Genomic DNA, 15,924 nt, shown 5'->3' with positions numbered 1-15,924 from the left:
AGAAGGAGATGAGATTGGTCAGGCAAGACCTGCCTATAACAAACCCATGCTGGCTGTCCCTCAGGATATTGCCATTAGCCAGCTTACCCAGAAAGGATCCTCTTGAGAATCTTACCAGGGATTGAGGCCAAGCTGATTGGCCTGTAATTCCTGGGATCTACTTTCCGCCCTTTTTTGAAGAGGGGTACCACATTGGCCTTCTTCCAGTCTTGAGGTACTTCACCTGAGCACCACAAGTTTTCAAATATTTTTGCCAGTGGTTGGGCTATGATACCTGCCAGCTCCTTGAGTACTCTAGGGTGTAATCTGTCAGGACTAGCTGACTTGAAGATGTCCAGCCTCTCAAGGTATTCCTTTACAAGGTTTACACCGATGCTGGGTATAAAGACACCCTCACTCTAGCTGTCCCGCATCATGCTAGGCAGGGCGGTCCCTTAAGGCTGATGAAAAACTGACATGAAGTACCCATTAAGCAGGTTGGCTTTTTCCTGGGTGTTGGTTACCAGTTATCCCATTTGGTTCAGCAGGGGTCCAATGTTACCCTTGTGTTTTTTCTGATTCCCTACGTATCTGAAAAAGGATTTTTTATTATCCTTGATATGCAAAGCCAGATGGAGTTCGGTGGCAGCCTTGGCTTTCCTGGTCCACTCCCTGCAGGCATGGACCAGTGCTGAGTACTCCTCCTTGATGATTATTCCAGCCTTCCATCCTTTATAAGTTTCTCTTTTTAGGTGTTAGAAGTCCTCAGGTTCCTTGCTGAGCCAGGAGGGTTGCTGCCCTTCCTCCGAGATGGAATGGACATCCCTTGTGCTGTCAGGATCACTCCCCTGAGGAGCAACCACTCCTTTTGGATTCCTCTTCCTATCGAGTTATGGTCTCTTAGGGCCTTGATGACGAGCCTCCTGAGCTTGTCAAAGTCAGCTTTCCTAAAGTTGAGGACTTCTGCATTGCTGACTGACTTGCCGGCTTTGCGATGGATGGTAAAGGTGATCAGCTCATGGTCACTGTCACCCAGCTTTCCATTGATTATTAGGTCACTGACTAGATCATCCCCTTTGGCCAGTACGAGGTCCAACAGTGCTTTACTTCTTGTTGGCCCATAGACTTCTTGAGTCAGGTAGAGCTCATCCACGCATGTGGGGAAGCTTTGAGACCAATCGGACTTGTCCAAGTGCTCTTCCCGTGAGATGTCCGGGTAATTAAAGTCTCCCATGACAACCATGCACTGGGAGCGTGCAGCCTCAGCCAGTTCCCTGGCAAATTCCTGATCTAGCTCTTGTTTCTGGTTAGGAGGTCTGTAGTAGACTCCTATCATGATGTCCCCTGTGCCATGTTCTCTGTCTATTTTAACCCAGGGGGACTCCAGTTGTCCTCCCTGGGTACCAGTGTCAATTTGCAGGGACGTGTAGCTTTCCTTCACGTAGAGAGCTACACCCCCACCCCTTTTATCTGCACGATCTCTCCTGTACAGGATATAGCCATCTATACCTGTGGCCTAGTCATAGGTGGAATCCCACTAGGTCTCCATTATCCCTATGAGATCATAGTCTTTTTTGCTTAGGGGTACGTGTGGTTTCCCTTGAGTGCCCTAACCTGCTGGTTATGCAGTAGTTGCCTAGTGGGCCACCCATGCCCCGGTGGTCTTAGTTTAAAGTCCGGTTGAGCAGGTCAGCCAGTCTGGTTGAGAAGACCCTCCTCCCTGGTGGAGTGAGGTGGAGGCCATCTCTTCCCAGCAGACCACTGCCTTTCTCACCAAAGAGCGGACGGTGATTGTAGAAGCCAAAGCCTTCACGATAACACCAGCGCCGCAGTATCTGGCTGCGGCTTTGCCGTTGGCAGGATCATTTTGTTTCTGTTGCTTTTGATATATGCGTTAAGTATTTAAAAAGTTTACCTAAACAAGACATGTATTTCATTTACACTGAGTTATGTCTTGCTCATAAACTGAGACTGTTGAAAGATAAAAAGAATGATCTAGGGATGAAAAAACCCATCTAAATGAAGACAATTCCTACATTTTTGTTTCTTTATCTCTGAAACACATGAGCACCAGCAAGGAATAAAAATACACCACTTGGGAACAGAAAATAGGACCACATTGAAGTGGTACTGGAAGATGGACATTTGCTTTGTCTCTTTTTCCTATACCTAATAAGGTAAAAGAAGAGGTAGGCATTCTGGGGCAAATCTGGGTTGCGGTCAAGGAGGGAGAATATGTAACTGTTTAGGACAGCAAAATGTACAAAGTCCATAAGGGAAGTTGTCTTAGAACATTTATACACGTGCTCCGGGAGTAGGGGCAGGGGGCAGGGGGTGCTGTAATTAAAGTGCCTGGAGTGTCTCGTGTTATCAGCATTGAACAACCTTTTCACCATGGGGATGCTAATACAAAAAAATGCTGAAGTGCAGTAATTACAGTGTGTTGGAGCAGCCTCGCTCCACATGCATAGGGACCCTTAATGCTATCTGTGTATGTGGTGGATCTTGTTAATAGAGGGGTGTCTAGCTTTGGGTCAGCTATGGGTTTTTTGTTTCAGGGGTCCTGTGCAAAGGTTCAGCTTTGAGGCCCCTGTTTCAGCTTGTCAACCACACAAAAACATAACTATAGTCCATGGTGGGCTATGACTGGATTAGAGCTGTGTGCAAGTGTATGGTTTACATTGCTTCTGTGCTAGGCTGCTTTGCCTTCTCTGTCAAGATCTGTGTGGTACCACCAGTGTCAGGGAGCTTCTGCATTCTTTTTGTGTCATTCCCTGGAGGTTCTGTGGCTGGCCAGAAATCCTTGACTGTTGTCTTCCCCATACACCTTCCCATTTATTCCCAAATATTGCTAATTTTAGGCCACTTGCCATTGTCATTTAATGGAAACTAGCGTCTCCTTCTTAACATTCTTGTGTTTAGTATACACGGTTGTCATCTTTTGTAAAGCTAATTAAATAATGAAGTTATAACAGAATTGTATTTGAGCTATGGTCAACTATCCAGATATCCAACTTAGTCATTTCACAAGCATCTTGGCACTTTTGAGTCCCCGTTTCTCTGTGAAATGAATGTAATTCTGGAGGGAACGTGGTGCCACTAGAAGCCTTGGGGCTTAAGGTCAAGAAAAAGGAGAACAAGAGCTGGTATGATGGAGAAAAAGGATAAAAGATGTAGAAGCTTAGAAGCAAATCAACCAAAAAAGCAGTCAGGGGGTTTCCAACGTTTTGGGGTTTTACAGGTGTGAGAGATCTTGATCTAGTTTCATTTTTGTGTGATATCCTATGGGAATATTACATTATCCATAAGAGAACAAAACAAATCTATTGTTAGAAACATTGCAAAAGCCGTTTTGCCAGATGTTCTAATTTCCTCTCTTTCATTTGGAACAAAAATCATGACTCGTGGAGGAGGGGGAAAATACGCTTTTTTGCCCAGGTGTAGCAGGGCACTAGCGTGCCTGCTACTGAATAGTAGTAAATGGGCTCAGCTGTCACTCACCAGGGCAGCAGGTGGGAGTTGCTATGGCAACTGATTGGGTCAGCTGACTGCCAGGGGGCAGGGCCTGGCCTTTATAAACAGAGAAGGCTAAGGCCAGAGTCAGTTCCCCTGCTGGCAGCCTGAGAGGAGGAGAGAGCTTTGTGGGAGCAAGCAGAGCAGAACATAGCGAAGAAGCCTGGTGGCTAGAGAGTGTCTGCTTGACAGTTCTGGGTGGAGGAAACCCTGAGAAGGATATATGTAAAAGGGAGCCAGGTTGGCTTGGAAGTTGCATTTGGCTTGGAAGTTGTGTTGTAACCCAGGAAGGGGAGTTTTTGGTTTTGGTTATTGTTACGAACTGGAGGACTGGGTGAGGCTGTAGGGTTGGAGGAGGCCTCATTAGGAGCTCCCCAGTAAAGTGGGGATGTTCCTGGCACCGGGGGGGTGCTGTGATTTGGGGTGTCCTGACTCCAGCCCAGTGTGGGCAGCTTTGGGAAGAGTTTGGCGTAGGCAGAAGCCCAGTGGGGTGTAGGACCCAGGGAAGGGGTCTGGGGGCCAGGTAAGGCTGAGGCTGCCTGAGCCCCAATTTGGAGAAGCCCAGTGGGTGTGAGACCCAGGAAAGGGGTCTGGGGGCCAGGTAAGTCTGAGGCCGCCTGAGCCCCAATTTGGAGAAACCCAGCGGGTATAGGACCCTAGAAGGGGTCTGGGGCCAGGTAAGGCTGCGGGTGCCTGAGCCCCAGTGCAGGCGGGGAGTGCGGGAGACGAAGCCCCAGTGCGGGCGGGGAGTGCGGGAGACGAAGCCCCAGCGGGGTGCTGTCTGTATGGGAGAAGCCCCGGGCGGGGGGTGTGCCTATTGAGCAGGCCCTGGGTGGCCCAGGAAGGGTGGCGGTACAAAGGCTGGCCCAGAGCTGGGTGCAGAGAGACAGGCCCCAGTGGGGCACTGTCTGTACGGGGGAGGCCCCAGAAGGGGGTGAGCTTATCAGGAAGCCCCGGGAGGGGGCACGTACATTGAGAGGCCCTGGAGAGGAGCCCTAAGAACGGACATCTAGGGACACGAAGGCCCGGGGAGGGCGAATATAGAGGCAAGGCCCAGATTGGGCGGTGGTAGAAGGTCAAGGCCCCAGCGCAGGTTACGAGAACATGGGAGACGGGCCCCGGTGCAGCGAGGGAAGCAAGGGGGCACCCGTGAGGGCGCAGGCAGGCAATTGGACTGAGCCCTGGTACAGCAAAGTAGGCACCATGTCAAAGCAGATATGTTTAATGGGAGGCTGCCTTCCTATTTAGCAGCAAGACATGGCGGACGAGATCGGTGAGGGTGCGTTGACAGTGGCTTGACACGGTAGCCAGGGGGCGCTAGGGGAGGTCACGGCACCCCTAGAGAGCGTCCAGCCACACCAGGATAGGGCAGTTCTGCAGGCTGTCCTTATTATCAGTAGTAAAGGTTATAACCGGTGAACACTGTTCAGTGAACACTGATGAATGTCTTTAATAAACAGCTGTTCCAAAAGCCAAGGCCTGGGGTTAAACTTTGTGGTTGTAACCCTTGCATTTTAGAATGTCTTTATCTTATTCCGCTCCTAGCTGTAGAGGTTTCACTTAAGTATTTCCTGATTTTAAATTGTGTACTTTTAAACTCACCAGCTACAGCAGGATATTAAACTAATAAAACTGAAACATAATTTCTTAGGTCAGTGCAGTGGATCTGCTTGTAGATATTATGAATCTGAATACACATGCTGTCCTAGAACTGAAAGACAAATGCACATTGTTATAGCCTAATCTTCTAGACTGATAGGCAATTGTGGACTGATGGCAGATGCTCCATAATCAAAGTTGCAGGGAAATGTTTGTTATAAACCTGGTTGTGGCCCCTCCATTCATATCTACCCACAAAAAAGCATATGCTCAAAATTGGCAGGTGACAGGTAGTATTGAGTTCAGTTTTTTCTGGAAGTTTCCAGTGAATTGAACAAAGTGTTCTTGAATTATAGCAAAAATAGGTATTTACTGTAGTTCTAACTTGAACCGTTTTTATTGACTTTTCTGCCTTTTTTTTTTTATTTACTGTGCAGCACTATACTTTTTAGCTAAAATCCCATTATGAAAGCTATTCAGTATTTAAATTAGCATTATTAATAGTTGCTGTTATCGCCAACAAACTTACTATCACACAGCAAACAAGTTCTGGATATCTAATCTGTCCATGCGTATAATCCAGTGGTTCCCAATCTTTTCTGGCTCATGGCACACTTCGATAGGCTCAAGGTACCCCTTGGAAAAGGGGTAGCTCTTAGTTTCCATTTGTTTTTTCACTACAGAAAAATACTAGAGCAATTCTTCTGTTCAAAGAACTCAGACTGTAACAGGTTGGAATGTTTTTAACTTTGTGAGTTTCTATTTGAAATCTCTGGTTTTGTCTTATTAATCATGTTTGCACACCTAACAGTGCTAACATTACATGGCACCCTTGAAAGGATCTCAGGTCACCCTGGTTGAGAACCACTTGTTTAACCATTTCCCTACACTTCTGCATTTCCAGGATCTCTCTTCAGTTGCCTTCAGTGGGATCAGACAAGTTAATCTGAGTGCTTTTCGAAATACTGTACCAGCCTGAATATTTTCAGTGCCTTTCTTTCACTTTTTTTTTCAAATCTAATGCTCTTAAATTATATGAACCTTCACCTTAAGAAGGACGCTTGTGTAGGATTACCTGTCTGTAAGAAAGCACTTGTCTTTGGGATTCACTTCTCCCTTTCCATCTATTCAAGAGGACAAATGCATGTAATTCTCTGGAACTCTATTACAGAGCAGACCATCTCATCTTAACATTTGTTCAAAGCCACCAGTGGGCTGATTCAATGTATCCCTCCCTTTCTCCCCTCCCTATGAGAGCAACTCTGACTGCTTGTCAGTTCCATGGAGGTTGCATTTGTGAGAACCAATACTAGGTACCCATGGAGGTGTGCACATATGCACCTTCCAGTTGTACTTGATCTAGAGAGCATGTGTATGCTTCCACATGTGCTCAAAATGTCTTAAAGAACTGAACACATGGCTTTTTTTTTTTTTTTAAACCCCATGATTTCATGAAGGATTTTCACCTCTTTAGTAACTGACAAAGATAACCTTGCACTATGCTTCTGATAGCTGCATTGGGCAAAGTGATGTCAATAGACAGCCACTAGATGGTAGCATTTCAAACCTTTACTATTGTTTATAATTAGGAACCTACTGAATTTGCGGCTATGATTTTCGTGAAAATACAGGATTGAGCAGGCTCCTTGAAAAATGGTGGGCTCTTTGATTTTGGCAGGCTCACTGCAACCCCCCCCACAAAAAATATATCTTACCAGCAAGCAGAGAAAAGGATGGGAAGCCCTGCAGTCTTGTGGGTGGTGGGGAGGGCTGCCTACAAAATTGAACAGCTGCCTCCTTGAATTCAGTAGACCCCTATTTATGACTAAGCAAAGAGCTGGTCTATTGAGGAAGGCAAACATTCTTTAGTGTCAGGTATCCAGGTTGTAGCTGTATTGATCTAGAGGAAAAAGCAATCAGGACTTATAGTAGAGATGATATTGCAAAAAAAAAAAGTCTTTAATTGCAAGCTTTGGGGCACAAACACTCTTCATCAGGTAAATATATAAACATAAAACATAGTAATATGTAAAATATAGTAATATATAATAATATAATAAAATTCTTTACTATAATTCAAAGGCTGGTTATATTGGAGGGAATTACAGTACATCACAGTATTTGCTGTCCAAAATTGGTTGTCCAGGTAAAGATACAGTAAATTTGAGGCCAGACTTATGGCAGCCACTAGGTATTGCCTGTTACAGTAAGCAGTAGTTCTTTGACAGACTCCTTTTTGGTGCCAAGCTGGTTGTGTGAGTTCATGCAGTTTAAATACAGAGGGAACAGAATCCATCCATTTAGGAGCTGTTCAGTCACATGAAGGAAACGGGACAGTGGCAGCATATGATTTGAAATGTGCAAGTGTGTAGCCATTAGAGAAAATGAGGGCGAATGACAAATATTCAAACAAATGTAAGGTCTGTTTGCTGTCTAAATGATCTTCTCGTGTGGCACATTTGCAGTGGGTGTGCTTGATGATCAGCCCATTATATTATCTTTAAGTTCACACTTGATATGTCAATATCAAATAGATTCTGGCTGCTGACTCCTTAATGAGTAGTATAGATACTGTGTACTGTGAGATGAATGATGAAACAACACAAAAGTGGTTAGGATCCTCAGTGATGGCATCTCATAGTGTGGAATTCTTGTTTTCATTATAGGACTCCACCACAGAACTGTCACTGGGATCCTGAAAATTTGAAAAATAAGCAAATCAGCTTAATAATATGGCTTTGCCTTGGTGCCTCATCTCCTGAAGGTCTCTCCCCACCTTCTTCCTGTCTGAAGAAACTGAAACTGGAAGGCTTCATAACCCTGCCGTTCTCATAGAGCCATTTTTACCTTCCTACCAGCAGGCAGTACAGTGACTGCTTGAAGTTTAAAACACTTTGTCATTGTCCCTTAAAAACGGGAAATAGTACTGCTGCTTAGTTGCTGGGCATTCCATAATTTATGGCCGCTGAGAATGCAAAATGATTGGTATGTCTGGGTGACAGTCAGGAGCTATGGAAAGGATGAAGTATTCCACATATTTCCTCTCCCCATAAAGTTGGAAAATAAATTCATTACTAGTTTCAGCCTGTGAACATGGCCGTTATCAGTGGATTGAGCTATTTTTAAAAGATTTATGGCTGATGTCAGTGACCTGGTTTTCCCTAATTTGGCAAGACCCTCCTAGAAAACATGTTGTTACTAGGAAAGTCAAAGCAAGATTATCACTTGACAAATTGAGGCTAGATCCTTTGCTGCAAATCAGTAAGGTTCCTTTGAACTCAATGGATCTGATTTACACCAGCTGAGGGCTTGGTTGGACAGGAAATAAAAATACAAAAATGGAGGCAATGTGAGCAGCTTATTACAGCTCTTTTAGACAGGCAGTTGATTGTTAAAACTAAAGAAGAAAAAACATTTGGACCTTGAGAATGTAGAGTACATAGAGATTTTTCTTGGAAAAAGACGACACAGCTGCAGGTCACAGCAAGTTGAAACCAAAATAAGAAAGATAAAGAGGTTCAGGCAAGAAAATTGGCCAACAACTCCACAAACCTCTGTATAATAGAAGACTGAATGAAGCCATGTAGTTTACTCCTCTACAGTCATGGCCTCCCTCTACACTCAAAATAAATTGTGAATTCATCACAACCCATCATAGCGTTTTCTTTTGAATGCAAGAAGGCAGTTACCGTAAAGGATACAGATGGCAATTGTTTCTTTACAAAACTGGAAGCTTCCTTTGGCCGTCTTATAGAATTTAAATTGCTGTTACTTTTTAATATGATTGACAAGTACTGTGTGGTTGTGGTCTAATACAGTTAACATTGTACAAAATAAATCAGTGCCTTGTCACCCTCTGTGTCATAGAGTCTATGAGACAGTGAAAGAAAATATTCCGTTAGAAACCCGTGGTATAACTTTATTCTCACTTTTTTTTTGCTACGCTATATTTGAAGGTATTGATATATTAGCTATGCAGGATGGTTCTCTTCCCCATGCAAGAAAAAGAGATCTACCTAGATATCTACCTATACCATACCCATCATAGCAATTCTGACACAAGCATCAGTGGATTTATCCTCACAAGACCCCTGTGAGACAGAGTATATCATCTCCATCTTACAGGAGGGACAGGGGCAGAAGCAGAGAAGAAAAGTATTCTCCCAAAGGTTACACACGGAATCTGGCTGAATGAGAATTGAACTAGATTCTAACTTCTACCCTTGGGCAAGATCTTTGAGAAAATTGTTAAGGATCACATTTGTGGGGGACCAGTGGGTAAAATAATGCTAAGGGGCAATGAGCATAAGTTCATAGCAGGCAGATCTTGCCTGACTAACATGGTTTCTTTTTACGACCGGGTCACAAAATGCTTGGATGAAGGCATAGAGAGAGATGTTATTTACTTAGATTTTAAAAAGGCTTTTGACACAGTGTCACACCCAATTCTTATAAATAAACTAAACAGTTGCAATGTAGATTATTACACAATCTGGTGAGTGGAAAATTGGGTTATGGGATGCACCCAGAGGGTGGTGATGAATGGGTTGGTTTCTACCTGTGGGCAGCAGAGTCCCCCAAGGCGCTATCCTGGGACTGGTACTGTTGACCATCTTCATTAGTGACTTGGATGAGGGGGTAGAAAGCACCCTGTCCAAGTTTGCAGATGACACCAAACTATGTGGGGAGGTAAACAAACTAGAGGGCAGGGAGCGAATCTAGGCGGATTTGGACAGGCTGGGCAAGTGGGCAGAACAGAATAGGATGCAGTTTAACAAAGAAAAATGCCATATGTTGCACCTAGGGAGGAAGAATCATAAATTATCATCAACACTCCCATAGCCTGGGAGGTAGCATTCTAAGTAGCACAACTGCGTAAAGGGATCTCGGAGTCAAAGGTGACTCCAAAATGAATGAGTCACCAATGTGATGAAGTAATAAGTAAAGCTTACTGTACTCTTTCTTGCATAAGTAGGTGCATCACAAACAGATCTAGGGAGGTGATACTTCCCCTTTATGTGGCATTGGTCAGGCCATAGATGGAGTTCTGTGTCCGGTTTTGGGTGCCGCACTTCAGGAGGGATGTAGATAACCTGGAAAGCATTCAGAGGAGGGCCACGCATCTGGTTAAAGGCCTACAGGGAAAACCCTATGAGGACCAGTTGAGGGACCCGAATCTCTTCAGCCTCTGCAAGAGAAGGCTGAGGGGTAATCTTGTGGCTGTCTACAAACTCATTGGGAATGGACATCAGAAAATAGGGATACGATGTTTACCAGGGTGCCCATGGGGGTAACTAGAAACAATGGCCACCAACTGAAGGAGAGCAAATTTAGACTGGACATTAGAAAAGAATTCTTTACAGCGATGGTTGCCAAAATATGGAATATGCTTCCCACGGAGGTGGTGCTGTCCGCTTCCTTGAAGGTATTTAAGAGGAGATTGGACAAACACCTGGCTAGGGTCATCTGACCCCAGCACTCTTTCCTGCCTAGGGCAGGGGGTCGGACTCAATCTAATAGGTCCTTTCCGACCCTAAAATCTCTGAAATCTAAGGTCTTCCATGTACCAGCCAAGAACCTTAACCACAAGGCGAAATTACCACCATTCTTCTGCCCCGCCAGAGTAATCTAATCCCTTCTGGAAACATTTTCAGTCTCTTCAGCTGTTACATGCTTTGCATCCTGAAATTCAGTCTTCAAGCTATCCTTCTACTAAGGAAATATTTCCTCCTAATATTACTTATCAAGTAATGCTCAAGGGGACCAAAATAGCAGATCCCTGTTCAGGACTGGTTCTTTATAAATACATCAAGAAGGAGTTTTTGATACTTAAAGGCCTACATTCTTCTATTAAAATTTAATATATATTGTGAGTTTTGGGGGAACCTTTCAATAAATATCCTAAAGAGGTAGGGTTTGTCCAAATCCCAGTACTACATTAAGTACTTACTAATCCTTCTTAAGTCTTATGTAAAGAATGTACTTCTAAGTTTTCATGACTCTTGGGCTTTGTTAAAAACATAGTATGGTTTTAGTTGTCATTCATATAATTCCTCATTCATTATAAAAAAAGGTTACCTGTACAAATTGGTAGCTCTTATTTTTGTGAAAGTATACTCAGTGTCTGTGCTCACAATTGCTTTTTAATATAGTAAACTATGACTGTTAGCTCTAACACTTTGATCTGTGCTATAACATGAGACATTTTCTTAGTGTGTGCATGCACGTGTGTGTGTGTGTGTGTGTGTGTGTGTGTCTGCATTATCACTGGGGTTCTTTAGGTTCTTGGCTGGATGAATGCTTAGGTGGGATACTCCCATGCCTACTTAGAATCATAGAAGTAGGGTCGGAAGTGACCTTGTAGTTCTTCAAGTCCGACCCCCTGCCTGGGCGGGAGAAAAGACTGAACTCAAATGAGTCCATCCAGGTAGTCATCAAGCCTCTTCTTAAAGATCCCCAGGGTAGGAGCCAGCACCACTTCCCTAGCAAGTTGGTTCCAACTCCTAGCCACCCTAACTGTGAAGTAGTTCTTGCAGATGTCAAACCTAAATCTACTCTCTAATAATTTGTGTCCATTGTTCCTTGTCATGCCAGGGAGCACTAGGGGAAACAGTGTGTCCCCTAAACCCTTCTGGTCCCCCCAGTGAGTTTATAGACAGTCACCAGGTCCCCCCTCAGCCTTCTCTTGTGAAGGCTGAACAGGTTTAGGTCCCGCAGCCTTTCAATGTAGGGTCTGCCCTGTAGTCCCCAGATCATGCGGGCGGCCCTCCTCTGGACCCTTTCAGTGTTGTCCACATCCCTCCTGAAATGGGGCGCACAGAACTGGACGCAGTACTCCAGCTGTGGCCTGACCAGCGTCGCATAGAGGGGGAGGATCACCTCCCTGGCTCTACTTGAGATGCACCTGTGGATGCACGACAAGCTCCGGTTAGCCTTGCCAACCGTGACCTCGCATTGTCGGCCCATGTTCATCTTGGAGTCAGTAAAGACTCCAAGATCCCTTTCTGCCTCTGTGCTCTCAAGAAGGGAGTTTCCCATTCTATAAGTGTGCTGCTGGTTTCTACTGCCTAAGTCCGGCACCCTGCACTTGTCAGTATTGAAATACATCTTGTTTATGTCAGCCCACTCCTGTAACCTATCCAGGTCTTGTTGCAGTCTTTCCCTCCCTACTAGCGTGCTCACCTCACCCCAAATTTTGGTATCATCAGCGAATTTAAACAGGTTGCATTTCACCCCATTGTCCAAATCGCTGATGAAGAAATTTAACAGTGCAGGCCCCAGGACTGAGCCCTGGGGGACTCCGCTGCCCACTTCTCCCCAGGTCGAATATGACCCGTCCACCACCACCCTCTGAGTACGACCCTCGAGCCGATCTGCAATCTATCTGACTGTGTAGGCATCAATGCCACACTCACCTAGTTTTTTAACGAGGATGGGGTGGGAGATGGTGTCAAAGGCCTTGCTGAAGTCTAGAAAGACCACGTCCACAGCAACACCTGCATCCATTGCCTTTGTGACCTGATCATAATTGGTCTGACATGACCTGCCCCTAATGAAACTGTGCTGGTTGCCTTTGAGCGTCATCCCTGAAGTAGGCCCATCACAGATGTGCTCCTTGAGGATCTTCTCAAAGAGTTTCCCAAGGATAGAGGTAAGACTGACAGGCCTATAGTTGCCCGGGTCCTCTCTCTTCCCTTTTTTGAAGATGGGGACCACATTAGCTATCTTCCAGTCATCCGGCACCTGGCCTGAGCACCACGAGCGCTTGTAAAGCCATGGAAACGTAAAGCCTCGTACTTGAAGACAGAGGGAATATCCCAACAAGTGCAGATACAGGGGCGCGCATTTCCCAAGGGACAAATTTGTGCTGTTGCTATTTGTTGCCAGGCACACCCCTGCACATGTGCTCCAGTGCATGGCAAAGTGACCGGGGGGACGGGGGGTCACTACTACAGATTTCGTGACAAAGACCATCTCAAGAAACAGTGTAGCTTGAGAAATACAAGTTTGTTCATGGAGAATTCACTATGACAATATTCCATTAGGTGGTGCTGTTCTCTTCTGCAGTCTACTGGGATACCATTCCATTTATCATCTTACTAATTATATATTCATCCCTTAAAATATTTCACTGACATCTTTAGAGAAATGCTTTGTTCAGTCAGGCCTGTGATGATGCCAAAATATGCAGTTGGTGCTGCATACTGTAATTCAGAAAAAGGTTATGACAGGAGGTTTAAAGAACAAACTTTTTCCAGACATCAAGAACATCGCATACTGTATCTCCTGCCTGAATTGGGATTCTGGAAGTTCCTGTATCTCCAACACCTGAATTACACAGGTTGCACCTACACAAATAAGGCAGCTATTTTTGAAACTGCTCCAAATCTTTTTCTTTGCAATTACATTTTAGCTATACATCAGTAAATATAAGTTATGCATGAGTTATGCATTCTGCATAGTGCTATAGGAAAATCTGTATTATGTAAAAAAGTATCTCTAAACATTTAAGTGGTCTTTCATAGATACAATGAAAATTAGATGTAGAGTGAAACACATAAAATATCCCTGTGACTGGATTCTGTGTTCTCAGTCACTACAAAGAGCTTATGGGATAACTGAGATAAAAGATTTAGTTAAACAACATTTTTATACAGAAACATTGCAAAGTGCAGTTTGGCTTCTTGGATCAAAGGCTTCCTGAAATCAATAAAAGCTACACGGAGGTTAACATTTTGTTCTTGGCACTTCTACATTTGCTGAGTAGGGAAAATCATATCTGCTATTCCAGGGTTTGAATCAACATTCATTTTTATCATTACTCAGTATCTTACCAGGTATGGAGGCTGTGAGCAGGAGCCAGTGCCTTGACACATGGGTGACTTGTGGCTAGCTTTCTGTTGCTCCATGTCCCAAAAGGGACCATGTGGGCCACCCTCCTTAGTATACCCAACAGTACATGGCTCATTTTTTACCTAGGCAGATTTTAGGTGCTCTTTTTGGAAAATATGGTCAAACAAAACAAAGTTGCCAGGATGGTGCCAGCATGTCTGCTGTATAAACCTTTTGCAGCAAAACGGGGGTCGGGTCGGGTGTGAACTTTTCCTGAACTGCTGAACAAGAGCCCTGTAGATTGAGGGTCCAGGTATCGGTACCCCTTATTGATCCGAGATGTCTGAAGCTAATGAGAGAATACAGCAGACCAGGGGAAGAAAAGAGCCTACCAGGGTGTGTAAGACTAGGACAACTTGGTGCTATGAAGAAACTAAGAGCCTGGTGCGTGTGCTGGGGGACCCTGAGGTGTTAAGCCAGTTAGGCATTGTCAAGAGCCTGACCATGAACTTGCCCATCTACCTGGATGTTTCCATGAGACTTGCCAAGTGGGGGCACAAGAAGATGGTGGTCCAGTGCAGGGTGATGTCCAAGAATGTGAGAGCTGCTTTCTAATGTGGAGTAGCAAGAACTCATCAGAATGGCACCCCCATGCATAACATGCCGCATTATTGGTACCTCCAACCATTAATGGAGATACTCGAACGCCAAGCAAAGACAAGACTAGAGGCATACAGGCCATCCTCCACTCCCATCAGCTTGCCGACCACAGGTCCAGCTGTGAGTTCTGCTGCCTCAAGCAAGGAAGGCAGCAGCAGTTCAATAGACCTGGACCTTGGGGACATCCTCCACAACAGGTATGTTAAGCCATGGGGAACTTGCTTCTGAACTGACACCTGAGATTTGGCTGGGTTGTGATGTGTGGGGGGCAGGCTGGAGGATTGTAGTTAACTGACATGAGACATGGTGGGGGGGTTGTTAATTCAACTGGCAAGGAGCTGACAGTTGCGGGGGTTGGATTGTCATGCAGAAAGATGAAGGACCATGCAAAGTGTGGAGGATCTGCAGATGACTTGTTTGCAGCCGTTCAGGGCCTGCAGTCCAACAACTTAGGCAGGCAGGCAGTCAAGCCCTTCTTGGTGGGTTTTCCAGAACGCTTCTTATCCACTTGTGTGTTTCTCAGAGCACACAGTAATCCCAGCCTTCCTTCCTTCCTTGCTTTTCAGCTTTGCTAGGTACAATGCCATCACCCCCATCTCTACCACCAGCGTTGCTGCCGCTGCCACCACTGCCGAAAAAACACAGACATCGGAAGCCTGAGAATGATGCCCAGACAGATAGGATTGTCAGTGTCATCAGTACCTGCGCGGTGTGGCTTTAGGAAATAGCAAGACAGTCATGTCAAGTCTGTGGCTGAGTGTCAGCTGGGCAATGCGGCAGGAGGCATTCATAAGAAAGGGAGAGAGAAGGGCTGTCCAGCTCACAAATGTAGAAAAGCGGTGTTGTTTATGTGCAATGCAGTGATAGTGATAGTAGCTGAGCATTGCTAATTAGCGGTCCTTGCCTGTTTGTTGATTTAACCATTTTTTTGTTGATTTAAGCATAAAAAATGCCTATGGTTACTGTGTGCTTGTAAAAAAAGGTCTTGTAATGAAACTCATTGCTTCTTACTAATGTTTAACTTGAAAATTCGGTAACAATTTGTTGGTTGGTTATTTAAGATATACCTAATAAATCTTTACGGGCTAATTATGTAAATAAACATTGCTGCCTTCTTTTCTTTCAATGTAGGTGGCCATCAGGAAATCATCAGGCCAGGGTCCCAGGCTTTGTGCCAAATGAACAGTTGTTTGCAACATCAGGGAGGGTTGCCTAACTTGCAAAACTAGAAAAACTATAAATATCCAAGAGGAAACAGCGTGGCATATAGGGTGCAGGGCACTGGGGGTTGGAGTGGGGGCACTGCCAGGGCCGGGGTGCCCTGATCGCGAGTTAGAGGCA

At 45.0% G+C, this 15,924-nt stretch overlaps 1 long non-coding RNA gene across 3 annotated transcripts in view; it reads left to right on the top strand.

The window, feature by feature from the left end:
- LOC149864635 (uncharacterized) overlaps nt 1-15,657 on the top strand; it is a 28,332-nt gene extending 12,675 nt beyond the window's left edge. For 2 of the 3 annotated variants that reach the window (XR_016442204.1, XR_016442206.1), the window contains exon 4: nt 7,758-15,657. This is a non-coding gene — a long non-coding RNA (uncharacterized LOC149864635). The remainder of the gene's footprint in view (nt 1-7,757) is intronic. The other variant, XR_016442205.1, reaches the window with a different exon arrangement.
- The last annotated feature ends 267 nt before the right edge of the window (nt 15,658-15,924 follow it).

The sequence above is a fragment of the Crocodylus siamensis genome, chromosome 5, assembly GCF_052110815.1.
Source record: "Crocodylus siamensis isolate JL-2025a chromosome 5, ASM5211081v1, whole genome shotgun sequence".
NCBI lineage: Eukaryota > Metazoa > Chordata > Crocodylia > Crocodylidae > Crocodylus > Crocodylus siamensis.
Note: the sequence above shows the minus strand (reverse complement) of the source record. Positions and strands in the feature narration are given on the sequence as shown.